The following is an 11,095-nucleotide window of genomic DNA, read 5'->3' as shown; positions in this document are numbered from 1 at the left end:
CACGAATGTTGCCTACATAAAAAAAGGCACTACAGTGACCAAAGTGCTGAACTTAAAAGTGAAATTTGATGGCAAAACAATAAATGATTATTTAGGCTTCCTGGAGGAGGATGAGACCTTGTACTTAGACAAAGTAGCTTTGGGGGAGGATGCCCGGTCGTGGCTAGCTGAGTACTTGGAAATCCCAGGTACCACCCCCACATGGTTGACAACAGGGGTAAAAATTTTGAGGCATACCCTTAACTTTGAAGCAAAAGGGTGGGAGAAATTTGTTTGTAGCCGGCTAGACCCCACCACTCACCACAACTCCCTTCCTATCCACCAGGCTATATTGGTGGCATCGATCATGGCAGGGTACCCGATTAACATCGGGAATGTGATGTCGATGCTTATTACACGGGTTGTGAACAAAGGTGACAGATCATATCCCTTCCCCAATTTCCTGACCATGTACTTCGAGGACCTTGATGTGGAGAAGTGGAGATTAGATGTGAAAGTGAAAGCAAAGGCACCGTTATCCTAGTACATCACCAAGGGTCCCAACAACCCCAAGGACCCTAAGGGCAAAGCCACTACTTCAACTGGCCAGTATGGAGAGCCAATAGTAGTAGTGGCTCCTACTCAGCCTCCTTCTGCCATAGCAGACATGGCCCTAGGACCCTCCACTTCTACAGCTGTAGAGATCCCCTCATCCCCTGCATATCCTTTGACTGCCCACCGCCTGAACCAGACTCTTGTGAGAATCAACAACTGGATGCAGACAACTACTTCTAAGTTGTCTGTACTATATACTTCGGTGGCAGCCCAGTCAACACCTCCTCCACCACAGGTCCCACAGTTAGTGAAGGACACTCTGAAAGAGCTTCTGGAAAACTAGAAGAAGCTCATAGATGCTGTTGATTCTCATGGAAAGGCGTTGAAGGAGTTTTCTAAGGAGGCAAAGAAAATGAGAAAGACTCAGGCTTGAACAGAGTCTGTGAAGGAGCTAAGGGTGGAGGTAGAGAGGTTGAAGGCGGATCACTTGCCTCTGGATCTGTTATTGCGTGATCTGACTCCAGGAGCCCAGCCCCAGCCAGAGCATTTTATATTCATTTTATTTTCCGTATTTTTCCTTTCATAGCTTCTTGTTTTATTTTCGTAGATTTTTGTTTTGAGTTTTTGCGTGCAATAAGCCTTTGGTTTTCTTAATGGCATGGTTCTTTCCAAAGGTGGAATTTGTGTGAACCAGGTGGCTCTTCCCGATGATGGATGACATGACAACCTTCTTAAGGGTTTGAGTCTGTCTTCACTTGGGCCTAACACATTTGCCTTTGATCCTATGGTCAAAAACAAATTGTTGTGTATAGAATGGCGAAAGTTATAACCTTGAGACTCTTGTGTTGGGCGATAATCATCAAGTAGTTTTTCGGAACCATTGTGTTGCTCAAATCTTAGCTAAGGTTGTTATGGGCGCCTGACTCTATTTCTTTAGCAATCCCATAGGTGGTGTGGTGAGAATTTAAATTGCAAGTCCAAGTCCCGAGCCATTAGTCTAGAAGTTGCCCTGAATGTTTGTCTAGGCGAAATCCTAATTTTCAATTTAAACTTGCCCTAAACTTGCCCTGAACTAAAATGCACCATAATCCCTAGCCATTAGACTAGAACTTGCCCTGAACCTGCTCGGAACTTACCCCGAGCAAATTTACTATTTACTTATCCTTTGGCTCCTTGATAAAGCTAGGGATTATGGTGCATTTTACACTCCTTCTTACTTGAGTTTTGATTGAAAATGTGTACAAAATATTCCCAAAGGCTTACATGTTGTACTTGTTTGCACAATTTGATCAACAAGGTGACAATTAGTCAAAATCAGCTCAAAAAGGAGTGAAACATGCACAAGAACCAAGAACAAGTCCAAGCACAGTGCAACAAGTCCAATGCGGCTACACTCCATTTTGTGCGATTCGTAGTGAAGAAGATTAGAGAGGCGCTCATTTCAGACAGTCAAGCATAGCGGCCGCAAAGTATTTCATGCGGACTGCAAGGGGCTCACCGCGGCTGCACTCGATATTGTGCGGTCCACAATGATTGAGTTCAGAGAGTTAAAGATTTGGAGCTTAATGCCAATGCGGTCTGCGGTCCTTTTTGTGCGGACCGCAATAGAAGCTATGAGTCAACAAGGTGACAATTAGTCAAAATCAGCTAAAAAGGGAGTGAAACATGCATAAGTACCAAGAACAAGTCCAAGCACAATGCAACAGGTCCAATGCGACTACACTCCATTCTGTGCGATTCGCAGTGAAGAAGATCAGAGTGGTGCTCATTTTAGACAGTCAAGCATAGCGGCCGCAAAGCATTTCATGCGGAACACAAGGGGCTCACTGCAGCTGCACTCGATATTGTGCGGTCCACAATGATTGAGTTCAGAGAGTTGAAGATTTGGAGCTTAATTCCAATGCGGTCCGCGGTCCTTTCTGTGAGGACCGCAACAGAAGCCACCACAGTAGTGGTGCATTTTGTGCGGCCCGTAGTGGCCAAGTTCAGAGAGCAGAGTTTTAAGCCAAGAAGCCTCAATGCGACCGCACTCGATTTTGTGCTGTCTGCACTACCCCCGCAGCGGTATTTTTGTCTAGAAGATTTGGCCTAATATAAATAGTTTATTTTTCCATTATTAGGTCATCAGTTGTATTTTAACATCTAGGTGCGCTCGTGAACAATGTTCCTTACCTATTTTGAGTAATTCTAGAGTAGTTTTATTATTGAATCTGCAAGTTTTAGCTTGTAATTAAATATTATGGGTTTTTCTTTATCTATTTCTTTGTTTTCTTCTATTATCATGAGTAGCTAGACCCATTAGCTAGGGTTGTGGCTCACCCTAGTGTGGGTATTTGATGGGTCTTGTGTTTTAAGGCTTGAATGTCTATGGCTGTTTAATATTTGGACTAATTTATGGTTTTAATGTTGAATTAGTGGTTGCAAACACTAATTTGTGCCTATTTGACTTGGGTTCTTCTTGAGAAAGAGAACTTGAGTCTAGGAAAATTAGTCCAACAAGGAATTGGGGCGTATTCAAGAGATTGATAGTCCCAATTAAAGGGTTAAACATAGAGATAGTAATACCCGACTTAAACCTAAATTGATTGCATAAATTATCATACCCAATTGGTCTTGAGAAAGTCAATTAGGGAACAATCACTTAAACTACCGAGAGGTATAGAATGAGAAGTTTAGTGCATTGGTTATGTCGTAATCCCCAACATGACAACCTAGCCTTAGACCTGAGAACCTGTCAAGTATCCACCTAGGAGAAAGTCACTTCCCTAGTGCCTTCTTAACTATTTAAACAACCTTCAAGTATTTCACTCTTAGCTTAATTTATCATCTTGTTAGCATAAAATTAGAAGTAAAATCAAAAGACTAACTATGATTAGAAGTACAATTAAGAGCAATTACGCATCTCTAACTTAGATAGAAACCCAATTCCCATTTCTAGCTCCCTGTGGAAATCGAGCCCGACCTTGTCAGGTAAAAGCTGCTTCGACCACTCTCACTACTTTGTAGTAGTGCAGGGTTCGCACCGATCACTCCTTCGAAGGTGGAACTACCGGGGTCCGGGCCACATCTTGTACCGCGAACATTTCTTTTGTCGCATGTTGTTCCCCGTAGATGGTCTTAATCCCATCCTTCGTGGGTAATTTCATCATTTGATGGAGGGTGGATGGTACTACTCTCATGCAGTGTATCCACGACCTTCCTGAGCAAGGTGTTGTACCTCATGTCTCCCTTGATGACATGGAATTTGGCATTTTGGATTGTGCCGGCCACATTGACTGTAATGGTGATTTCCCCTTTTATTGTTTCGCTCGCCATATTGAATCCGTTGAGGACTCGAGAGGAAGGTACGATTTGGTCAATTAGTACGAGCTTATCTACCACCCTCGACCTGATAATGTTGGTCGAGCTACCTGGATCCACAAGTACATATTTAATCTGAAATGTATTTACAAGAAAAGAGATTACTAGTGCATCAATGTGGGGTTGAGACAAGGTCTCAATGTATTCATCGCTGAATGTGAGGGCATCCTCGGGTATGTAATCCCGAGTTCGCTTCTCTCTGGTGATGGATATTTTTGTTCTTCTCATCATGTGCTCTTATGGGGCATCGATGCCTCCCAAAATCATGTGGATGAATTTTTGTGGCTCATTCGTTTCATTCTTCTTGGCCGCCTCTCTTTCCCAGAACTGGTTTTTGGCCCGATCGCTGAAACATTCTCGGAGGTGAACTTTATTGAGTAGTCTAGCCACTTCCTCCTAGAGCTGGTGGCAATCTTCGGTACTGTGGCCGTGCGTGTTGTGAAACTCAAAAACTAAGTTATGATTTCTTTGCGAAGGATCTGATTGCATAGGGTTGGGCACCTGGCGTCTCTGATTTTACTGATGGCAAACACGATGTCTGATACATCTACATTGAAGTTGTACTCTGACATGCGAGGTGCCTCCGTTGGCCCCGTGTTTATGTCAGATCCGTCTCTGTTGATGAATCCCCAAGAGTTTTAGCTTCAGTCCATCCTTCAGTCATTGCAAGGTATGTTGCACCTCGGGGCGTTTCTCCTATCATCGGTGTATGGCCGGTACCTTTCCTTGTTTGTCTTTGACTCCTTCGCCAAAAGCTTGCTTGGGTATACCGAGCTTGAGGGGGCTCCCAATTGATTGTCCTCGGCCCTAATTTTTGATTGATATCGATTGTGAACATCCGACCAGGTCACTACAAGATACTCGATCAGGTTCTGTTTTAGTTGCTTCGAAGCCACCGAGCTTCGCTCATTCAGACCATGAGTGAAGGCCTATGCTGCCCAGTCGTCAGAGACTGGTAGTAGTTCCATCTGTTCCATTTGAAAGCGAGATACAAACTCTCGCAACATCTCGTTCTCCCTCTGCTTGATTTTGAAGATGTCAGTCTTCCTTGTTGCTGCTTTGATGGCACTGGCATGTGCCTTTACGAAGGAATCTGCCAGCATGGAAAATGAGTCTATGGAGTTAGGTTCTAGGTTGTGATACCACATCATGTCCCCCTTCAAGAGTGTTTCCCCGAACTTCTTTAGTAAGACGGACTCGATCTCTTCGTCCTTTATGTCGTTTCCCTTCATTGTGCAAGTGTAAGCAGTAACGTGCTCATTGGGGTCTGAGGTCCTGTTGTATTTTGGAAGGTCTGGCATTCTAAACTTCTTTGGAATGGGTTTTGGAGCTGCTTCCTCTGGGAACAGCCTTTGTATGAACTTCTTCGAATCTATACCTTTCAGGATCGGGGGTGCACCCAGAATTTGGTCGACCCTGGAGTTGTAGGTCTCGACTTTTTTTCGTTGGCTTCTATCTTCTTCTCGCTCGATTCAATCCTATTTGTGAGGTCCTCGAGCATCTTTATGATGGCGGGGTCGGCTACTGACCCCTTGTTGCTTGACCTCTCCGGTACTTGCTCGGTCGATGGAGCCGTCCCCGGCGCTACTGTGCTGGGAGTTTTCTGGTGACTCTGTAGCTGAGCAATCACCAGCTGTTTTGCCTACAACATTTCAAAAATAACGTGAAGGCTAACCTCTCGTTCTTCCCTAGTCGTGGTTTCCTGGGCTTCTTGTTGGTCTCCTTGGTGCACGCTCCTGTTAGTGTGAGAGCTTACATCGATGTGTTGAGCATCGGGTGAGACTACGTCCACAGAAATCGGAACTGGTGCATTCCCAGGGTTTCACGGCGGTACACCAACACCTGGAACATCTACATCATTTTCTTCGTGGTTCTCAAGATTATTGTTCACTGAGTCGGACATTTTGACCTGAAATCAAAGGTCTTGGGCAAGAAAAAGTGTGAAAGATAAATTGGATTAAATAGTTAAACTAGCAAGAAAATAATCACTATTATTTATTGCCCCACGGTGGGTGCCAAACTATTTACCGTGAAAATGGTAATAACAATTAAATTTGATCTAGTGGTTCTAAAAATACGTGATCTATTTTTATGCTAGTTGTTAGGCAGTTGATGCTATATGAAGACTTAGAAACGAAATAAGAGCTTAAGTACGAGTTGTTAATCAGAGCGAATCGCTGTCAATCAGGGCCTCATGCTTGCCTATTCGAGGGCCTCGGGGTCGAGTCTCAAGCTCGGCTAGGAGCTATAGAAGGCGGCCAATGGTGAACAACAGTTATAAACAGATCAAAGGTGGCTCTTTATGGCCAATAATAAGCAATAAATGATGAACAATAAGTAGAACACAATAAATATGGGCGATAAATAAGATAACGAAACCAAGAGAATGTGTTAAAGAGCAGAGAGAATGTTCTAGTATATTTAGTATGGAGCAATAGATGTTTACAAAATGATAAGGATCCCATTCATATAAGAGGGGGAATCCCAACATAGTACAAGTGCATTTACTAAAAAGATATGGAGATGGGACACCTAACTAATGCCATGATACGGGCTCATACTAGCCTGACAGATTTTGTCGGCTCTAGCTTCACGCCTTGGGAACTACCTATTTTCTTCTCCTAACCGTCAGCCTCGTACTGTCCCGAGGTCGATCGTCAGTGGCCCTCAAAGGATAAAACTCGATCGTGATTTCAAGCCTTTGAGGCATCATAACGATGGAAAATTGGACCCTCCAATTTTACCATATATAGAGTTTGTTAGAGGAGTCTTCCGATTTTCAAGATTCAAAGATAGCTTGCGGGGCTCATAAGTGTATGACGTATTCCATGCAATGCATTAACACACTCTACATAGCCGTGTTTCTCCTCAATATCATCAAGATTGAGCAAAAAGGCTTCCAAATTATCCTCAACATTCATTGTGACACTACCATCATCAATAATCACATCCGTCACCAAATCCACGAACGAACAAACTTCATTGCTATTCGGTCGCCTCATAGATTTGCACACATGGAAGACCACCTTTTTATCACCCACCCAGAAAGTGAGCTCACCGGCTTCCACATCAATAAGATCCTTCCCTATAGAAAGGAAAGGTTGACCAAAATAATTGGCACCTCATAGTCCACTTCATAGTCAAGAATCATAAAGTCCACTGGGAGGATGAACTTGTCAACACGAACTAACACATCATCAATAATACCCAAAGGCCTCTTCATTTTACAATCTACCATTTACAACCTCATGGATGTGGGTCTTGGTTTCCTAATCCTCAAAGTTTTGAACACCAAGTAGGGCATCAAGTTGATACTCGCCCCAAGATCACATAAAGCTTTGGCAAAGTCGGCACTCCCAATAGTGCAAGGGAGTTTGAAAGTGTCAGGATCTTCCAATTTCGGAGTCATTGAGTGCACAATTGCACTCACTTGATGTGTCATCTTGATAGTCTCACAATTCATCGATCTTTTCTTGGTCACCAAGTCCTTTATGAACTTTGGATAACCCAGTATTTGCTCCAATGCCTCAACAAACGGCACATTAATAGACAAAATCTTCATCATATCAATAAACTTTTTGAATTGGTTCTCACTATTTTGCTTTGCAAGCTTTTGAGCATATGGAGGAGGAGGCCTTGGCATTGGTGCCTTAGCCTTTGGCACTACCGGTTCTGACATGTCAATCACGTGTACCCTAGACGGGTTCACTTCTTCTTGTGTCTCCTTCACATTTTCATCAATATCAATCCTCACTTCTTCATTAGCTTGAACCACATTGCATGGAATTTCATCTTCTTAAAACACAACATCATCATCCACTAGTTGTCTTTGATTTGAGGTGGTTGAATCTCCACTTTTCCATTTCTTTTTGTCATGGCCATAACATGTGCCATTTTATTTCCACCCTTTGGGTTCACCGCTATATCAATTGGTAATGGCCCCTTAGGATGAGTGTTCAAAGCTTGCGAGATTTGGCCCAATTAAACTTCCAAATTGCGGATTGAAGTGTTGTGAGAGGAAGTTGAGCATCAAAGTCTACATTGTTCTCCATCATCTATTTAAACATGTTCTCAATTCTACCTATCTCATTGTTAGAAGAGCTCGGTCCTTGAGAAGGATAGGGAGGTGGATTGCTCGGTTGTTGGAACATTGGGGGCCTTTGAAAACCTGACCCCGATTGTTGTTGTTGTTGTTCCACCCTCCTCGGTTGTTGCCTCCCGAATATTTTTGATTGTTGCCACCCCAATTGCCTTGATGATTACCTCCCCAATTTTCTTGGTTACCTTGATTATTTCAATTGCTTTGATTATTGTTACCACCACTCCAATTGCCTTGGTGGCCTTGGTTGTCCAATTTCCTTGATTTCCTTGTGACCGCCATTGTTGTTGATTTTGTCCTTGAGCATTGTTTTTTGGGCATTGATAATTGTTTGACATATTGAACTTCTTCTTCTTGCTCATTAAACGAATCACCTTGATCATAACCATTATCATCTTGCATGAATTGTTCCGGATGGCTTTGCATTTAATGACATTGTTTTCGTCTCTTGTTTATCATCATATTCTCACCTTCCATCACATTCACTTGTTTCGGCCCTTGATCTTGTTGAAGCTAAGATTTGGCCAATCGGTTCATTGTAGTTGTCAGCTCAGCAATAGCTTGCCCATGATCATGTACTTCCTTATGTAGGTGAATGGCATTTGGGTCACCTTGAGGAACATTGGCTCTACTTTGCCATGCCGATGAGGTATCCAACATCTCATCAAGAATTTCACAAGCTTTGGCATAAGGTTTCTTCACGAAGTTCCCACCGACGAGTTGATTTACAACACATTGATTTGTTGTGTTTATCTCTCTGTAGAAGGTTTGTTGGATCATGGCCTCGGTCATATCATTATTCGGTCACTCTTTAACCATGGTACGATATCTTTCCCAAATCTCATGCAATGGCTCATTGGGTTCATGCTAGAACGCAAGAATCTCATCCTGAAGTGTAGCCATATGTCCCGGAGAGAAGAATTTGACAATGAATTTTTCCACCAACTCATCCCATGTATGGATGGAATTATTGGGAAATCTATCTAACCAGTCCAATGCCTTACCTCGTAGAGAAAAGGGAAATAGCCTCAACCACAGCGTGTCATCTGAGACATTTGTTTGCTTGCTCCCCCAACAAGTATCGATGAACCCTTTGAGATGCTTGTAAGCATTTTGACTCAGAGTCCCAGTGAAGAATCCATGTTGCTCAAGTAATGTAAGCATCACATTGGTTATTTGGAAGTTGCCCGCCCTAATGCGAGGCGGGACTATAGCACTTGCATAACCCTCCTTCGACAACTATCGGTGTGCTGCCACTCTAGGAGGAGGTGGGGAAGGAGTGGGAATGTTGTCTTGAGGCAGTCGGCCTCGTCTATTTTCTTGAGGTTCAAGAGGAACCTCATCAACTTGGTCATCATCCACATCCTCCCCCAGTGGCAAATTCCCAATGGGCTCGCTGTTGAGAGCCATTTTCGTACCTAAAATCAATTCAAAAACAAAGTTAGTGACTCGGAAGGAAAAGAAGACAAATCACACAGAAACCTAGATATATAGCTAAATCCCTTTAACTCCCCAGTAACGGCGCCAAAAATTGATGTCGCCCAAACTCACACCACAAATATAGGTTATGAGGCTATCGAAGTAATAATAAAAACCCAATGCAAGTCGGGGTCGAATCAACAAGGAGTTAGATATGGGATTAGGTATATGTCTAGACTAGATGTATGATGTGCCCAAGATTTCACATCCACATATCTGGTTATTTCTTTCTACTTTTATTGATTATGCTAATGTTTGCAAGTGAAAAGCTAGGAGACAATATTTTTGGTTTTGTTGTTTTTTCAAGTTGATAAAAGGTCTACGATTGTGACTTCCACCTAGGTGGTTATCTAATGGGTTGTAAAATCTAGGGCAAGATTGATCGGTCGGGGTTGTAATATAGCAATCACACTCGATTACTCATTCTATACCTCTCGGTAATTCGAGTGATTTTGCCCAATTTGGCTTTCTCAAGTCCAAATGGGTATTGCACAAAACAAGTGATAAATGCTCAAGTCAGGTCTTACTATCACTAGATTCAACCCATTAATTGGGACTATCAATTTCTTAAGTTCACCCCAGTTTCTTGTTAGCCATATTTTTCTTGACTTAGTCTCTCTTTCTCAAGTAGAGACTAAGTCAATTAGGCATGTATCAATATTTGCAACCATTAATTCTTAAATTCAAGCAAGAACTAGGCTAAATATCACTAACCGAATCACAAACAAGCCCTAAATCACACTCCCATTAAGTACCCACACTAGGGTTGGGTCACAACCTTAGCTAGAAATTTAGCTACTCATGGAAATTGTAGAAATTAAAGAAAAAATTAAGATAGAATCCATAATAGATGATTAAGGGAAGAAAATCTAATGTTAAGCTGTTAAACTAATAAAATGTTACCTAATATAGTAAAGAAAAATGGCTCAAGTTCTCTCCCAAAACAAATCTTGACCTAAAAATGACAAAAAGTTCTACTTATATTAAGCTAAAAATGTTTGAAAAAATTGCCCCTGCGGAGGTTGTGCGGCCGCATAATTATGTGTGTGGTCCGCACATGAGACTTGGCTTGACAGGTTCTAGTCCGCGGCTGCACAATTCTGGATTGCGGTTGCACTCCTTCAACTTCTGCGGACCGCACACATAATTATGCGGCCGCACTCTTGCTTCTACGACCACACTCCTTGATCTTGGGTTGTGGCTGTGTAAGACTTCTACGGACCGCATAAAATTGAGTGTGGTCGCGCTCTTGATTATGCGGCCGCACAAAAATGGTGCGGTTCGCATTTCTTCTTGACCCTAAATCCACTTCTCTGATCATTGTCTTCTGTGGCCGCAAAAGAATTGTGTGATCCGCACTTTGCTTGTTATTTCTTGTCAGAGGTCTTCTTCATGATCTATGGCTGCACTTAATATTTTTCGGTCCACACAGTGCCCTTCTAGCCCTATTTTTGTCCTTATCCAAAATTACTCCTTCTTGAGTTGTGTATACAGTGAAATTGGAGGGTCCAATTTCTCGTCATCGAGACACCTTAGAAGACCATCTCGAAGTCTCGAGTCTGCAAGGCTATGGTTGAGTGTCCTCCCTTGAGGTTCGTCGACGCCATATCTTGAGACAATGTT

The sequence above is a fragment of the Nicotiana tabacum genome, chromosome 18, assembly GCF_000715075.1.
Source record: "Nicotiana tabacum cultivar K326 chromosome 18, ASM71507v2, whole genome shotgun sequence".
Lineage (NCBI taxonomy): Eukaryota > Viridiplantae > Streptophyta > Magnoliopsida > Solanales > Solanaceae > Nicotiana > Nicotiana tabacum.
This window is presented reverse-complemented; position numbering follows the sequence as displayed.